This window comes from Lytechinus variegatus, chromosome 4 (genome assembly GCF_018143015.1).
Source record: "Lytechinus variegatus isolate NC3 chromosome 4, Lvar_3.0, whole genome shotgun sequence".
Taxonomy (NCBI): domain Eukaryota; kingdom Metazoa; phylum Echinodermata; class Echinoidea; order Temnopleuroida; family Toxopneustidae; genus Lytechinus; species Lytechinus variegatus.
Genome location: NC_054743.1, coordinates 2428508 through 2445761, shown reverse-complemented (window position 1 = coordinate 2445761; position 17254 = coordinate 2428508).

Here is a 17254-nt window from a genome sequence, read left to right as displayed (position 1 = left end):
AGCAATTTTGAGAATTACAAGTCCAATTTTGCAAGTGAAATACGGGCATGATCTCGGCATCTGATCAAAAAATGAAGGGTAACTTCCGAAAGCTTAGAATCTCAGCTACAACATACTAAAAGCTTAAAGAAAACTGACAAGAAAAAATGGAGATATGGCTCACGAAATAGAGGAATGTCGAATCTAGTTTTGAGAAAAGGTCATGTCCCATAGAGATTACACGCAAAATACATGTGATATGAAAAAAAGTAATTATAATCTGTTTTATCTTGCTAAATTTAAACTTTTATACCTTTAAATTATCATAAAGGATCATGTAAGAAGTGGCAAAAAGAAAAAAAAAGTGAAAAAAAAAATTCATCTTGTCCACCCAGGACTCGAACCCGCGCCCTTTAAGAAGCAGTCAAAGCCACGATATTCCCCATAGAGAATACACGTAAGCAATTTTGAGAATTACAAGTCCAATTTTGCAAGTGAAATACGGGCATGATCTCGGCATCTGATCAAAAAATGAAGGGCACACTTGCGAAAGCTTAGAATCTCAGCTACAACATACTAAAAGCTTAAAGAAAACTGACAAGAAAAAATGGAGATATGGCTCACGAAATAGAGGAATGTCGAATCTGGTTTTGAGAAAAAGTCATGTCCCGTAGAGATTACACGCAAAATGAGGAAAAATGACATGCCTCTTTTCATCGCTGTTTTACGCAATAATGCGTTTCTCAAAACGAATATTTATGTTCACTGAGGAAAAAGAGTACATTCTAAACCACAACCTATCGAAATCTGGGCGAAAAAACGATCTATATTCGAGAAGTTACAACCAAATTTGCATAAATTTGATGACGTCATTTTTGAAAAAATGAAATTTTTAGTTTAGGCTCTATTTTGATGACGTCACGATATAATTTAGGGACAATGGTGACATGAAATCAAATCTACAACTCATACTCTATCGATATATGAAAAAAAAATTGGGGGTCAATGGACTATTTAAAGAGCTACAGTGAATTTGCAATAGGCATGTTTTTGCCCATATATGGCCTATAGTGAGAGCTCGCGCGCACACGTGCTGCAAACTTTAACGGGTGTTAATTTCGTTATTAATGGTCGTAGAAGGTTGATCAAGGTATCAAATTGTTCAGAATTTTATTATCAATGCAATGATGTAAAAAAAACGGTGTTTCTGAGTTGCGTTAAGGTGTTACGCGCGGAAACGCGCACGCATGCGTGCGCGCGCGCAAATTTTTGAAATGCTTAGAATGACCTAAAACGTACTCTCGTTTGGTCAAAAAGTGATTTTGAGCATTTTTAAATTTTGACGCGCGCGTACGCGCGCGTCATGACCTTCAGGTGACCTTTGATGACATGACCTGATGACCCTTGACCTGAAATTGATGTGATGTAAATTTAATTGATTTTTGATAATTGATAATGGAGATGTGATTGATAATGTGATTTTACAAAATGGCGCCTAGATGACGTCATCATGACGTGATGACCTTGAAAAGCTTATTTTGACGTGTCCATGACAGATCCTATAGATGACATGAAATTCACTGAAATTGATCAAGTCTATTTTGAGATAACTTGGCGACAAGAAAAATCCGTAAAAATAAATAAATAAAGAAATAAAAAGAAAATTCTGACGAAATTAAGAGGTGATCTGTCATAAATGACAGACCACCTAACTAGAATTTAATTCGTCATGCGGACGAATTAGGTGGTCTGTCATGATTTGTCATTCAGTGTCGGCTGATGTATGAAATGAATCATTTAGATATCATTGATGATCTTGATCGTAGACATCCTAAGAATAAGTTTTGACCATTGCTAAATGTGATTATTGATGTGGTGATGACAATCGTCAGACATACATCTTCAAACAGATACATACAAGATAGATGATTATATATATAGATGGATGGAGTGATGGATGGAGCGATGGATGGATCAAGTGATCGATTGAGAGATAAATGATAGGTGGTTATATTAATAAAACATAGATAGACAGACAGACAGACATATAGATAGATAAATAGATAGATAGAGACAAATAGATTTATATAGATAGATAGCCAGACAGACATACATATAGAAAGATAGATAGAGACAGGCAGATAGATTGATGGATATATAGAACGATAGATATACAAGTCATATTTAAACATATAGATATGTTATATTATACACAGAGAGAGATAGATAGACAGATACGTATACAAAGGAGGTAGATAGACAGATAGACATATATATATATGGATAGATAGATTTATAACAGATAGCGGATGGACGGATATGATAAGATAGATATAATACGAAAAAAAGTAATTATAATCTGTTTTATTTTGCAATATTTTAGCTATTAATTATTAGAATTGTTATAATTGATCGTGCGCAAGATAGTAAAAAAAAAAAAAAAAAATCATGTTCACCTGCGTACTCGAACCCCTGCCCGCATGATTGAATGAGATGCAAGTCTGACGCCTAACCGATTGAGCTAGCATATTTCCCATAGACTTCATACGTAAGCAAATTTGAAAATTACAAGTCCAATTTTGCTAGCGAAATACGGGCATGATCCCGGCATCTGATCAAAAAATGGAGGGCACACTTCCGAAAGCTTAGAATCTCAGCTACAACATTTTAAAAGTTCAGGGAAAACCGACAAGAAAAAATGGAGATATGGCTCACGAAATAGAGGAATGTCGAATCTAGTTTTGACAAAAAGTCATGTCCCATAGACATTACACACAAAATAAGGAAAAATGACATGCCTCTTTTCATCGCTGTTTTACGCAATGATGCATTTCTCAAAACGAAAATTCATGTACATTACGGAGCAAGAGTACATTCTAAACTAAAACATATCAAAATCTGAGCGAAAAACGATCTATATTCGAGAAGTTAAAATCAAATTTGCATAAATTTGATGACGTCATTTTTGAAAAAATGAAATTTAAATTTAGGCGCCATTTTGATGACGTCATGACATAATTTAGCGATATTGATGACATGAAATCAAATCTACATTTAATACTCTATCGATATATGAAAAAAAAATTGGGGGTCAATGGACTATTTAAAGAGCTACAGTGAATTTGCAATAGGCATGTTTTTGCCCATATACGGCCTATAGTGAGAGCTCGCGCGCACACGTGCTGCAAACTTTAACGGGTGTTAATTTCGTTATTATTGGTCATAGAGAGCTAAATTGGGTATCAAATTGTTCAAAATTATGTTATCGATGCAATGATGTAAAAAAAACGGTGTTTTTGCACTGCGTTAAGGCATTACGCGCGGAAACGCGCGCGCATACGTGTGCGCGCGCAAATTTTTGAAATGCTTAGAATGACCTGAAACGTACTCTACTTTGGTCAAAAAGTGATTTTGAGCATTTTTTAATTTTGACGCGCGCGTACGCGCGCGTCGTGACCTCCAGCTGACCTTTGATGACATGATTTGATGACCCTTGACCTGAAGTTGGTATGATGTAAATTTAATTGATTTTTGATAATTGATAATGGAGATATGATATATAATGGGATTTTACAAAATGGCGCCTAGATGACGTCATCATGACCTGATGACCTTGAAAAGCTTATTCTGACGTGTCCATGACAGATTCTATAATTGACAAAAAAATCAGCAAAATTGATTCAGCCGATTCGGAGAAAAGTTGGCGACAAACATAGATGCGAAAAATAAATCAATGAAATGCTAACAATCACAATTAAAATACTAGAATTTAATTCGTCATGCGGACGAATTAGGTGGTCTGTCATGATTTGTCATTCAGTGTCGGCTGATGTATGAAATAAATCATTTAGATATCATTGATAATCTTGATCGTAGACATCCTAAGAATAAGTTTTGACCATTACTAAATGTGATTATTGATGTGGTGATGACAATCGTCAGACATACATCTTCAAACAGATACATACAAGATAGATGATTATACCTCACGGATCAACACGGCAATGCCGGCATGATCCGGGGAGGTCCGGGATAGTTTTGCCCCAGATGACCGTGAACACGGCATCAACACGGCAGCTTCACACGGATCTACACGGATCATGCCGGCAGAGCACGTCGTCAACACGGACCAATACGTCAGCAACACGAACCTACACGTCAGCTACACGGACCACCACGTCAGCAACACGGACCTACACGTCAGCAATACGGACGAACACGTCAAATGCGTTATCCATTAAGCTAGCATATTCCCCATAGAGATTACACGTAAGCAAATTTGAGAATTACAATTCAATTTTGCAAGCGAAATACGGGCATGATCCCGGCATCTGATCAAAAAATGGAGGGCATATTTTCGAAAGCTTAGAATCTCGGCTACAACATACTAAAAGCTCAGGGAAAACTGACAAGAAACAATGGAGATATGGCTCACGAAATAGAGGAATGTTGAATCTAGTTTTGAGAAAAGGTCATGTCCCATAGAGATTACACGCAAAATACATGTGATATGAAAAAAAGTAATTATAATCTGTTTTATCTTGCTAAATTTAAACTTTTATACCTTTAAATTATCATAAAGGATCATGTAAGAAGTGGCAAAAAGAAAAAAAAGTGAAAAAAAAATTCATCTTGTTCACCCCAGGACTCGAACCCGCGCCCTTTAAGAAGCAGTCAAAGCCACGATATTCCCCATAGAGAATACACGTAAGCAATTTTGAGAATTACAAGTCCAATTTTGCAAGCGAAATACGGGCATGATCCCGGCATCTGATCAAAAAATGGAGGGCATATTTTCGAAAGCTTAGAATCTCGGCTACAACATACTAAAAGCTCAGGGAAAACTGACAAGAAACAATGGAGATATGGCTCACGAAATAGAGGAATGTTGAATCTAGTTTTGAGAAAAGGTCATGTCCCATAGAGATTACACGCAAAATACATGTGATATGAAAAAAAGTAATTATAATCTGTTTTATCTTGCTAAATTTAAACTTTTATACCTTTAAATTATCATAAAGGATCATGTAAGAAGTGGCAAAAAGAAAAAAAAGTGAAAAAAAATTCATCTTGTTCACCCCAGGACTCGAACCCGCGCCCTTTAAGAAGCAGTCAAAGCCACGATTTTCCCATAGAGATTACACGTAAGCAATTTTGAGAATTACAATTCCAATTTTGCAAGCGAAATACGGGCATGATCCCGGCATCTGATCAAAAAATGGAGGGCATATTTTCGAAAGCTTAGAATCTCGGCTACAACATACTAAAAGCTCAGGGAAAACTGACAAGAAACAATGGAGATATGGCTCACGAAATAGAGGAATGTCGAATCTAGTTTTGAGAAAAGGTCATGTCCCATAGAGATTACACGCAAAATACATGTGATATGAAAAAAAGTAATTATAATCTGTTTTATCTTGCTAAATTTAAACTTTTATACCTTTAAATTATCATAAAGGATCATGTAAGAAGTGGCAAAAAGAAAAAAAAGTGAAAAAAAAATTCATCTTGTTCACCCCAGGACTCGAACCCGCGCCCTTTAAGAAGCAGTCAAAGCCACGATATTCCCCATAGAGAATACACGTAAGCAATTTTGAGAATTACAAGTCCAATTTTGCAAGTGAAATACGGGCATGATCCCGGCATCTGATCAAAAAATGAAGGGTAACGTGCGAAAGCTTAGAATCTCAGCTACAACATACTAAAAGCTTAAAGAAAACTGACAAGAAAAAATGGAGATATGGCTCACGAAATAGAGGAATGTCGAATCTGGTTTTGAGAAAAAGTCATGTCCCATAGAGATTACACGCAAAATGAGGAAAAATGACATTCCTCTTTTCATCGCTGTTTTACGCAATGATGCGTTTCTCAAAACGAATATTCATGTTAACTAAGGAGAAAGAGTACATTCTAAACTACAGCATATCGAAATCTGGGCGAAAAACGATCTATATTCGAGAAGTTACAACCAAATTTGCATAAATTTGATGACGTCATTTTTGAAAAAATGAAATTTTTAGTTTAGGCGCCATTTTGATGACGTCACGATATAATTTAGGGACAATGGTGACATGAAATCAAATCTACAACTCATACTCTATCGATTTATGAAAAAAAATTGGGGGTCAACGGATTATTTAAAGAGCTACAGTGAATTTTCAATAGGCATGTTTTTGCCCATATATGGCCTATAGTGAGAGCTCGCGCGCACACGTGCTGCAAACTTTAACGGGTGTTAATTTCGTCATTAATGGTCGTAGAAGGTTGATCAAGGTATCAAATTGTCCAGAATTTTATTATCAATGCAATGATGTAAAAAAAAACGGTGTTTCTGCGTTGCGTTAAGGTGTAACGCGCGGAAACGCGCGCGCATGCGTGTGCGCGCGCAAATTTTTGAAATGCTTAGAATGACCTGAAACGTACTTTCGTTTGGTCAAAAAGTGATTTTGAGCATTTTTAAATTTTGACGCGCGCGTACGCGCGCGTCGTGAATTCAGGTGACCTTTGATGACATGACCTAATGACCTTTGACCTGAAGTTGATGTGATGTTAATTTAATTGATTTTTGATAATTGATAATGGAGATATGATTGATAATGTGATTTTACAAAATGGCGCCTAGATGACGTCATCATGACCTGATGACCTTGAAAAGCTTATTTTGACGTGTCCATGACAGATCCTATAAATGACATGAAATTCAATGAAATTGATCAAGTCTATTTTGAGATAACTTGGCGACAAGAAAATCCGTAAAAATAAATAAATAATAATAAGAAAATTCTGACGAAATTAAGAGGTGATCTGTCATAAATGACAGACCACCTAACTAGAATTTAATTCGTCATGCGGACGAATTAGGTGGTCTGTCATGATTTGTCATTCAGTGTCGGCTGATGTATGAAATGAATCATTTAGATATCATTGATAATCTTGATCGTAGACATCCTAAGAATAAGTTTTGACCATTGCTAAATGTGATTATTGATGCGGTGATGACAATCGTCAGACATACATCTTCAAACAGATACATACAAGATAGATGATTATACCTCACGGATCAACACGGCAATGCCGGCATGATCCGGGGAGGTCCGGGATAGTTTTGCCCCAGATGACTGTGAACACGGCATCAACGCGGCAGCTTCACACGGATCTACACGGATCATGCCGGAAGAGCACGTCGTCAACACGGACCAATACGTCAGCAGCACGGACCTACACGTCAGCTACACGGACCACCACGTCAGCAACACGTACCTACACGTTAGCAATACGGACGAACAAGTCAAATGCGTTATCCATTGAGCTAGCATATTCCCCATAGAGATTACACGTAAGCAAATTTGAGAATTACAATTCCAATTTTGCAAGCGAAAGACGGGCATGATTCCGGCGTCTGATAAAAAAATGGAGGGCACACGGGCGAAGGCTTAGAATCTCAGCTACAACATATTAAAAGCTCAGGGAAAACCGACAACAAAAAATGGAGATATGGCTCACGAAATAGAGGATTGTCGAATCTAGTTTTGAGAAAAAGTCATGTCCCATAGAGATTACACGCAAAATGAGGAAAAATGACATGCCTCTTTTCATCACTGTTTTACGCAATGATGCGTTTCTCAAAACGATATTTCATGTCATTGACAAGAAAGGGTACATTCTAAACTACAACATATCGAAATCTGGGCGAAAAACGATTTATATTCGAGAAGTTACAACCAAATTTGCGTAAATTTGATGACGTCATTTTTGAGAAAATGAAATTTTTAGTTTAGGCGCCATTTTGATGACGTCATGATCAAATTGAGGGACAATGGTGACATGAAATCAAATCTACAACTCATACTCTATCGATATATATAAAAAAAATTGGGGGTCAATGGACTATTTAAAGAGCTATAGTGATTTTTCAATAGGCATGTTTTTGCCCATATACGGCATATAGTGAGAGCTCGCGCGCACACGTGCTGCAAACTTTAGCGGGTGTTAATTTCGTTATCATTGGTCATAGAGAGCTAAATTGGGTATCAAATTGTTCAAAATTATATAATCGATGCAATCATGTAAAAAAAAACGGTGTTTTTGCACTGCGTTAAGGCATTACGCGCGGAAACGCGCGCGCACACGTGTGCGCGCGCAAATTTTTGAAATGCTTAGAATGACCTAAAACGTACTCTATTTTGGTCAAAAAGTGATTTTGAGCGTTTTTTAATTTTGACGCACGCGTACGCGCGCGTCGTGACCTCCAGGTGACCTTTGATGTCATGACTTGATGACCCTTGACCTTAAGTTGGTATGATGTTAATTTGATTGATTTTTGATGATTGATAATGGAGATATGATTGATAATGTGATTTTACAAAATGGCGCCTAGATGACGTCATCATGACCTGATGACCTTGAAAAGCTTATTCTGACGTGTCCATGACAGATCCTATGTATGACGAAAAATTCAGCAAAATTGATTCAGCCGATTCGGAGAAAAGTTGGCGACAAACATAGGTGCGAAAAATAAATCAATGAAATGCTAACAATTACAATTAAAATACTAGAATTTAATTCGTCATGCGGACGAATTAGGTGGTCTGTCATGATTTTTCATTCAGAGTCGGCTAATGTATAAAATGAATAATTTAGATATGATTGATAATCTTGATTCTAGACATCCTAAGAATAAATTTTGACCATTGCTCAATGTGATTATTAATGTTTCCCATAGACTTTACACGTAAGCAATTTTGAGAATTACAATTCCAATATTGCAAGTGAAAAACGGGCATGATCCCCGGCATCTGATCAAAAAGTGGAGGGCACATTACCGAAAGCCCAGAATCTCAGCTATAACATATTAAAAGCTCCGGCAAAACTGACAAGAAGAAATGGAGATATGGCTCACGAAATAGAGGAATGTCGAATCTAGTTTTGGGAAAAAGTCATGTCCCATAGAGATTACACGCAAAATGAGGAAAAATGACATGCCTCTTTTCATCGCTGTTTTACGCAATGATGCGTTTCTCAAAACGAATATTTATGTTAACTGAGGAGAAAGAGTACATTATAAACTACAACATATTGAAATCTGGGCGAAAAATGATCTATATTCGAGAAGTTACAGCCAAATTTGCATAAATTTGATGACGTCATTTTTGAAAAAAATGAAATTTTTAGTTTGGGCGCCTATTTGATGACGTCACGATATAATTTAGGGACAATGGTGACATGAAATCAAATCTACAACTCATACTCTATTGATATATGAAAAAAAAATTGGGGGTCAACGGACTTTTTAAAGAGCTACAGTGAATTTACAATAGGCATGTTTTTGCCCATATATGGCCTATAGTGAGAGCTCGCGCGCACACGTGCTGCAAAGTTTAACGGGTGTTAATTTCGTTATTAATGGTTGTAGAAGGTTGATCAAGGTATCAAATTGCTCAGAATTTTATTAGCAATGCAATGATATTAAAAGAAACGGTTTTCCTGCGTTGCGTTAAGGTGTAACGCGCGGAAACGCGCGCGCATATGTGTGCGCGCGCAAATTTTTGAAATGCTTAAAATGACCTGAAACGTACCCAAAAAATTTTATAGGTCATTTGGACGATTTTTTTACCTTTGACGCGCGCGTACGCGCGCGTCATGACCTCTACATGACCTTTGATGACATTGACATTTGACCCTTGACATGAAGTTAATGTCATGTAAATATTGTTAATTTTTGATAATTGATAATGAAGATATGATCAAATGAAGAATTTTACAAAATGGCGCGTAGATGACGTCATCATGACCATATGACCTTGAAAAGCTTATTTTGCCGTCTCTATGATAGATTCTATATATGACGAAAAAATCAGCAAAATTGATTCAGCCAATTTCGAGAAAAGTTGGCGACAAAAAATAGGTACCATGAATAAAGAAATAAAGAAAGAAAGAAATAAAGAAAATTCTGACGAAATCAATAGGTGATCTGTCGTAGACAGACCACCTAACTAGAATTTAATTCGTCATGCGGACGAATTAGGTGGTCTGTCATGATTTGTCATTCAGTGTTGGCTGATGTATGAAATAAATCATTTAGATATCATTGATAATCTTGATCGTAGACATCCTAAGAATAAGTTTTGACCATTACTAAATGTGATTATTGATGTGGTGATGACAATCGTCAGACATACATCTTCAAACAGATACATACAAGATAGATGATTATACCTCACGGATCAACACGGCAATGCCGGCATGATCCGGGGAGGTCCGGGATAGTTTTGCCCCAGATGACTGTGAACACGGCATCAACACGGCAGCTTCACACGGATCTACACGGATCATGCCGGCAGAGCACGTCGTCAACACGGACCAATACGTCAGCAACACGGACCTACACATCAGCTACACGGACCACCACGTCAGCAACACGGACCTACACGTCAGCAATACGGACGAACACGTCAAATGCGTTATCCATTGAGCTAGCATATTCCCCATAGAGATTACACGTAAGCAAGTTTGAGAATTACAATTCAAATTTTGCAAGCGAAATACTGGCATGATCCCGGCATCTGATCAAAAAATAAAATGCAAGTTCCGAAAGCTTAGAATCTCAGCTACAACATACTAAAAGCTCAGGGAAAACTGACAAGAAACAATGGAGATATGGCTCACGAAATAGAGGAATGTCGAATCTAGTTTTGAGAAAAGGTCATGTCCCATAGAGATTACACGCAAAATACATGTGATATGAAAAAAGTAATTATAATCTGTTTTATCTTGCTAAATTTAAACTTTTATACCTTTAAATTATCATAAAGGATCATGTAAGAAGCGGCAAAAAGAAAAAAAGTGAAAAAAAAATTCATCTTGTTCACCCCAGGACTCGAACCCGCGCCCTTTAGAAAGCAGTCAAAGCCACGATATTCCCCATAGAGAATACACGTAAGCAATTTTGAGAATTACACGTCCAATTTTGCAAGCGAAATACAGGCATGATCCTGGCATCTGATCAAAAAATGGTCGGCACACTTGCGAAAGCTTAGAATCTCAGCTACAACATACTAAAAGCTTAAAGAAAACTGACAAGAAAAAATGGAGATATGGCTCACGAAATAGAGGAATGTCGAATCTAGTTTTGAGAAAAGGTCATGTCCCATAGAGATTACACGCAAAATACATGTGATATGAAAAAAAAGTAATTATAATCTGTTTTATCTTGCTAAATTTAAACTTTTATACCTTTAAATTATCATAAAGGATCATGTAACAAGTGGCAAAAAGAAAAAAAAAGTGAAAAAAAAATTCATCTTGTCCACCCCAGGACTCGAACCCGCGCCCTTTAAGAAGCAGTCAAAGCCACGATATTCCCCATAGAGAATACACGTAAGCAATTTTGAGAATTACAAGTCCAATTTTGCAAGTGAAATACGGGCATGATCTCGGCATCTGATCAAAAAATGAAGGGCACACTTGCGAAAGCTTAGAATCTCAGCTACAACATACTAAAAGCTTAAAGAAAACTGACAAGAAAAAATGGAGATATGGCTCACGAAATAGAGGAATGTCGAATCTGGTTTTGAGAAAAAGTCATGTCCCATAGAGATTACACGCAAAATGAGGAAAATGACATGCCTCTTTTCATCGCTGTTTTACGCAATGATGCGTTTCTCAAAACGAATATTCATGTTAACTGAGGAGAAAGAGTACATTCTAAACCACAACATATCGAAATCTAGGCGAAAAACGATCTATATTCGAGAAGTTACAACCAAATTTGCATAAATTTGATGACGTCATTTTTGAAAAAATGAAATTTTTAGTTTAGGCTCTATTTTGATGACGTCACGATATAATTTAGGGACAATGGTGACATGAAATCAAATCTACAACTCATACTCTATCGATATATGAAAAAAAATTGGGGGTCAATGGACTATTTAAAGAGCTACAGTGAATTTGCAATAGGCATGTTTTTGCCCATATATGGCCTATAGTGAGAGCTCGCGCGCACACGTGCTGCAGACTTTAACGGGTGTTAATATCGTTATTAATGGTCGTAGAAGGTTGATCAAGGTATCAAATTGTTCAAAATTTTATTATCAATGAAATGATGTAAAAAAAACGGTGTTTATGTGTTGCGTTCAGGCGTTACGCGCGGAAACGCGCGCGCGTACGTGCGCGCGCGCAAATTTTTGAAATGCTTAAAATGACCTAAAACGTACCCAAAAATTTTTATAGGCCATTTAGAGAATTTTTTACCTTTGACGCACGCGTACGCGCGCGTCATGACCTCTACATGATCTTTGATGACATTGACATTTGACCCTTGACATGAAGTTAATGTCATGTAAATATTGTTAAGTTTTGATAATTGATAATGAAGATATGATCAAATGAAGAATTTTACAAAATGGCGCGTAGATGACGTCATCATGACCATATGACCTTGAAAAGCTTATTTTGAGGTCTCTATGATAGATTCTATATATGACAAAAAAATCAGCAAAATTGATTCAGCCAATTTCGAGAAAAGTTGGCGACAAACATAGGTGCCAAGAATAAAGAAAGAAATAAAGAAATAAAGAAAGAAAATTCTGACGAAAACAATAGGTGATCTGTCATAGACAGACCACCTAACTAGAATTTAATTCGTCATGCGGACGAATTAGGTGGTCTGTCTTTATTCTCGCCATCATGATTTATAGACACAGATCTTCACGGATCAACACGGCAATGCCGGCATGATCAGGGGAGGTCCGGGATAGTTTTGCCCCAGATGACTGAACACGGCATGAACACGGCAGCTTCACACGGATCTACACGGATCATGCCGGCAGAGCACGTAGTCAACACGGACAAACACGTCAGCAACACGGACCTACACGTCAGCTACACGGACCAACACGTCAGCAACACGGACCAACACGTCAGCAACACGGACCTACACGTCAGCTACACGGACCAACACGTCAGCAACACGGACCAACACGTCAGCAACACAGGACCAACACGTCAAATGCGTTATCCATTGAGCCACGATATTCCCCATAGAGATTACACGTAAGCAATTTTGAGAATTACAATTCCAATTTTGCAAGCGAAATACGGGCATGATCCCGGCATCTGATCAAAAAAATAAAGGGCACATTCCGATAGCCCAGAATCTCAGCTACAACATACTAAAAGCTCAGGGGAAACTGACAAGAAACAATGGAGATATGTCTCACGAAATAGCGGAATGTCGAATCTAGTTTTGAGAAAAAGTCATGTCCCTTAGAGATTACACGCAAAATGAGGAAAAATGACATGCCTCTTTTTATCGCTGTTTTACGCAATGATGCGTTTCTCAAAACGATAATTCATGGCAACTGAGGAGAAAGAGTACATTCTAAACTACAACATATCGAAATCGGGCGAAAAACAATCTATATTCGAGAAGTTACAACCAAATTTGCATAAATTTGATGACGTCATTTTTGAAAAAAATGAAATTTTTAGTTTAGGCGCCATTTTGATGACGTCATGATATAATTTAGGGGACATTGATGACATGAAATCGAATCTACAACTCATACTCTATCGATATATGAAAAAAAAATTGGGGGTCAATGGACTATTTAAAGAGCTACAGTGAATTTTCAATAGGCATGTTTTTGCCCATATATGGCCTATAGTGAGAGCTCGCACGCACGTGCTGCAGAGTTTAACGGGTGTTAATTTCGTCATTAATGGTCGTAGAGAGCTAAATTTGGTATCAAATTGCTCAGAATTATATTATCAATGCAATGATGTAAAAAAAACGGTGTTTCTGAGTTTCGTTAAGGTGTAACGCGCGGAAACGCGCGCGCATACGTGCGCGCGCGCAAATTTTTGAAATGCTTAGAATGACCCTAAAACGTACTCTCGTTCGGTCAAAAAGTGATTTTGAGCTTTTTGAAATTTTGACGCGCGCGTACGTGCGCGTCGTGACCTCCAGGTGACCTTTGATGACATGACCTGATGACCTTTGACCTAGAGTTGATGTGATGTTAATTTAATTGATTTTTGATAATTGATAATGGAGATATGATTGATAATGTGATTTTACAAAATGGCGCCTAGATGACGTCATCATGACCTGATGACCTTGAAAAGCTTATTTTGACGTGTCCATGATAGATCCTATAGATGACATGAAATTCAATGATATTGATTAAGTCTATTTTGAGATAACCTGGCGACAAGAAAATCCGTAAAAATAAATAAATAAATAATAATAAAAATAAGACTAGAATTTAATTCGTCATGCGACGAATTAGGTGGTCTGTCATGATTTGTCATTCAGTGTCGGCTGATGTATGAAATAAATCATTTAGATATCATTGATAATCTTGATCGTAGACATCCTAAGAATAAGTTTTGACCATTGCTAAATGTGATTATTGATGTGGTGATGACAATCGTCAGACATACATCTTCAAACAGATACATACAAGATAGATGATTATACCTCACGGATCAACACGGCAATGCCGGCATGATCCGGGGAGGTCCGGATAGTTTTGCCCCAGATTACTGTGAACACGGCATCAAACACGGCAGCTTCACACGGATCTACACGGATCATGCCGGCAGAGCACGTCGTCAACACGGACCAATACGTCAGCAACACGGACCTACCACGTCAGCTACACGGACCACCACGTCAGCAACACGGACTACACGTCAGCAATACGGACGAACACATCAATGCGTTATCAATTGAGCTAGCATATTCCGCATAGAGATTACACGTAATCAAATTTGAGAATTACAATTCCATTTTGCAAGCGAAATACGGGCATGATCCCGGCATCTGATCAAAAAATGGAGGGCATATTTTTCGAAAGCTTAGAATCTCGGCTACAACATACTAAAAGCTCAGGGAAAACTGACAAGAAACAATGGAGATATAGCTCATGAAATAGAGGAATGTCGAATCTAGTTTTGAGAAAAGGTCATGTCCCGTAGAGATTACACGCAAAATACATGTGATATGGAAAAAGCAATTATAATCTGTTTTATCTTGCTAAATTTAAACTTTTATTATACTTTAAATTATCATAAAGGATCATGTAAGAAGTGGCAAAAAGAAAAAAAAAGTGAAAAAAAAATTCATCTTGTCCACCCCAGGACTCGAACCCGCGCCCTTTAAGAAGCAGTCAAAGCCACGATATTCCCCATAGAGAATACACGTAAGCAATTTTGAGAATTACAAGTCCAATTTTGCAAGTGAAATACGGGCATGATCTCGGCATCTGATCAAAAAATGAAGGGCACACTTGCGAAAGCTTAGAATCTCAGCTACAACATACTAAAGCTTAAAGAAAACTGACAAGAAAAAATGGAGATATGGCTCACGAAATAGAGGAATGTCGAATCTGGTTTTTGAGAAAAAGTCATGTCCCATAGAGATTACACGCAAAATGAGGAAAAATGACATGCCTCTTTTCATCGCGTGTTTTACGCAATGATGCGTTTCTCAAAACGAATATTAATGTTAACTAAGGAGAAAGAGTACATTCTAAACTACAACATATCGAAATCTGGGCGAAAAACGATCTATATTCGAGAAGTTACAACAAAATTTGCATAAATTTGATGACGTCATTTTGAAAAAAATGAAATTTTTAGTTAGGCTCTATTTTGATGACGTCACGATATAATTTAGGGACAATGGTGACATGAATAAAATCTACAACTCATACTCTATCGATATATGAAAAAAAAATTGGGGGTCAATGGACTATTTAAAGAGCTACAGTGAATTTGCAATAGGCATGTTTTTGCCCATATATGGCCTATAGTGAGAGCTCGCGCGCACACGTGCTGCAAACTTTAACGGGTGTTAATTTCGTTATTAATGGTCGTAGAAGGTTGATCAAGGTATCAAATTGTTCAGAATTTTATTATCAATGCAATGATGTAAAAAAAACGGTGTTTCTGCGTTGCGTATAGGCGTTACGCGCGGAAACGCGCGCGCATATGTGCGCGCGCACAAAATTTTGAAATGCTTGAAATGACCTTAAACGTACTCTCGTTTGGTCAAAAGGTGATTTTTAGCATTTTGAAATTTTGACGCGCGCGTACGCGCGCGTCGTGACCTACAGGTGACCTTTGATGACATGACCTGATGACCCTTGACCTGAAGTTGATATGATGTAAATATTGATAATTTTTGATAGTTGATTATGAAGATATGATTGATAATGTGATTTTACAAAATGGCGCCTAGATGACGTCATCATGACCTGATGACCTTGAAAAGCTTATTTTGACGTGTCCATGACAGATCCTATAGATGAATGAAATTCAATAAAATTGACTGAGTCCATTTTGAGATAACTTGGCGACAAGAAAATCCGTAAAAATAAAGAAATAATAAAGTAAGAAAGAAATAAAAAGAAAATTTTGACGAAAATTAAGAGGTGATCTGTCAAAGACAGACCACCTAAAAATTCTGACGAAATTAAGAGGTGATCTGTCATAAATGACAGACCACCTAACTAGAATTAATTCGTCATGCGGACGAACTAGGTGGTCTGTCATGATTTGTCATTCAGTGTCGGCTAATGTATGAAATGAATCATTTAGATATGATTGATAATCTTGATCGTAGACATCCAAAGAATAAATTTTGACCATTGCCAAATGTGATTATTAATGTGGTGATGACAATCGTCAGACATACATATTCAAACAGATATATAGAAGATAGATCATGATAATATATATAGTGGATGGCGCGATGGATGGATCAAGTGAGGGATAGAGAGATAAATGATAGGTGGTTATATTAATAAAACATAGATAGACAGACATATAGATAGATAGATAGACAGATAGATAGGTAGGTAAAGAGACAGATAGATTGATATAGAAAGATAGACATATTCAAATAGATATATATAAGAGAAATAGATAGATAGATAGATAGCCAGACAGACAAACATATAGAACGATAGATAGACAGGCAGATAGTTGGATGGATATATAGAAAGATAGATAAATATATATATCTAAACCGATAGGTATATTATATTAGACAGAGAGAGAGATAGATAGACAGATACATTATACAAAGTAGGTAGATAGATATTGACATATATATGGATAGATAGATAGATAGAGTGAGAGAGAGATACATATTCAAACAGGTAGATATATATTAATAGAGAGAGATAGACATTTATGTCATGTAGGTAGATAGATAGACAGACAGATGGATAGATAGATAGAAATATAGATAGATTTATAACAGATA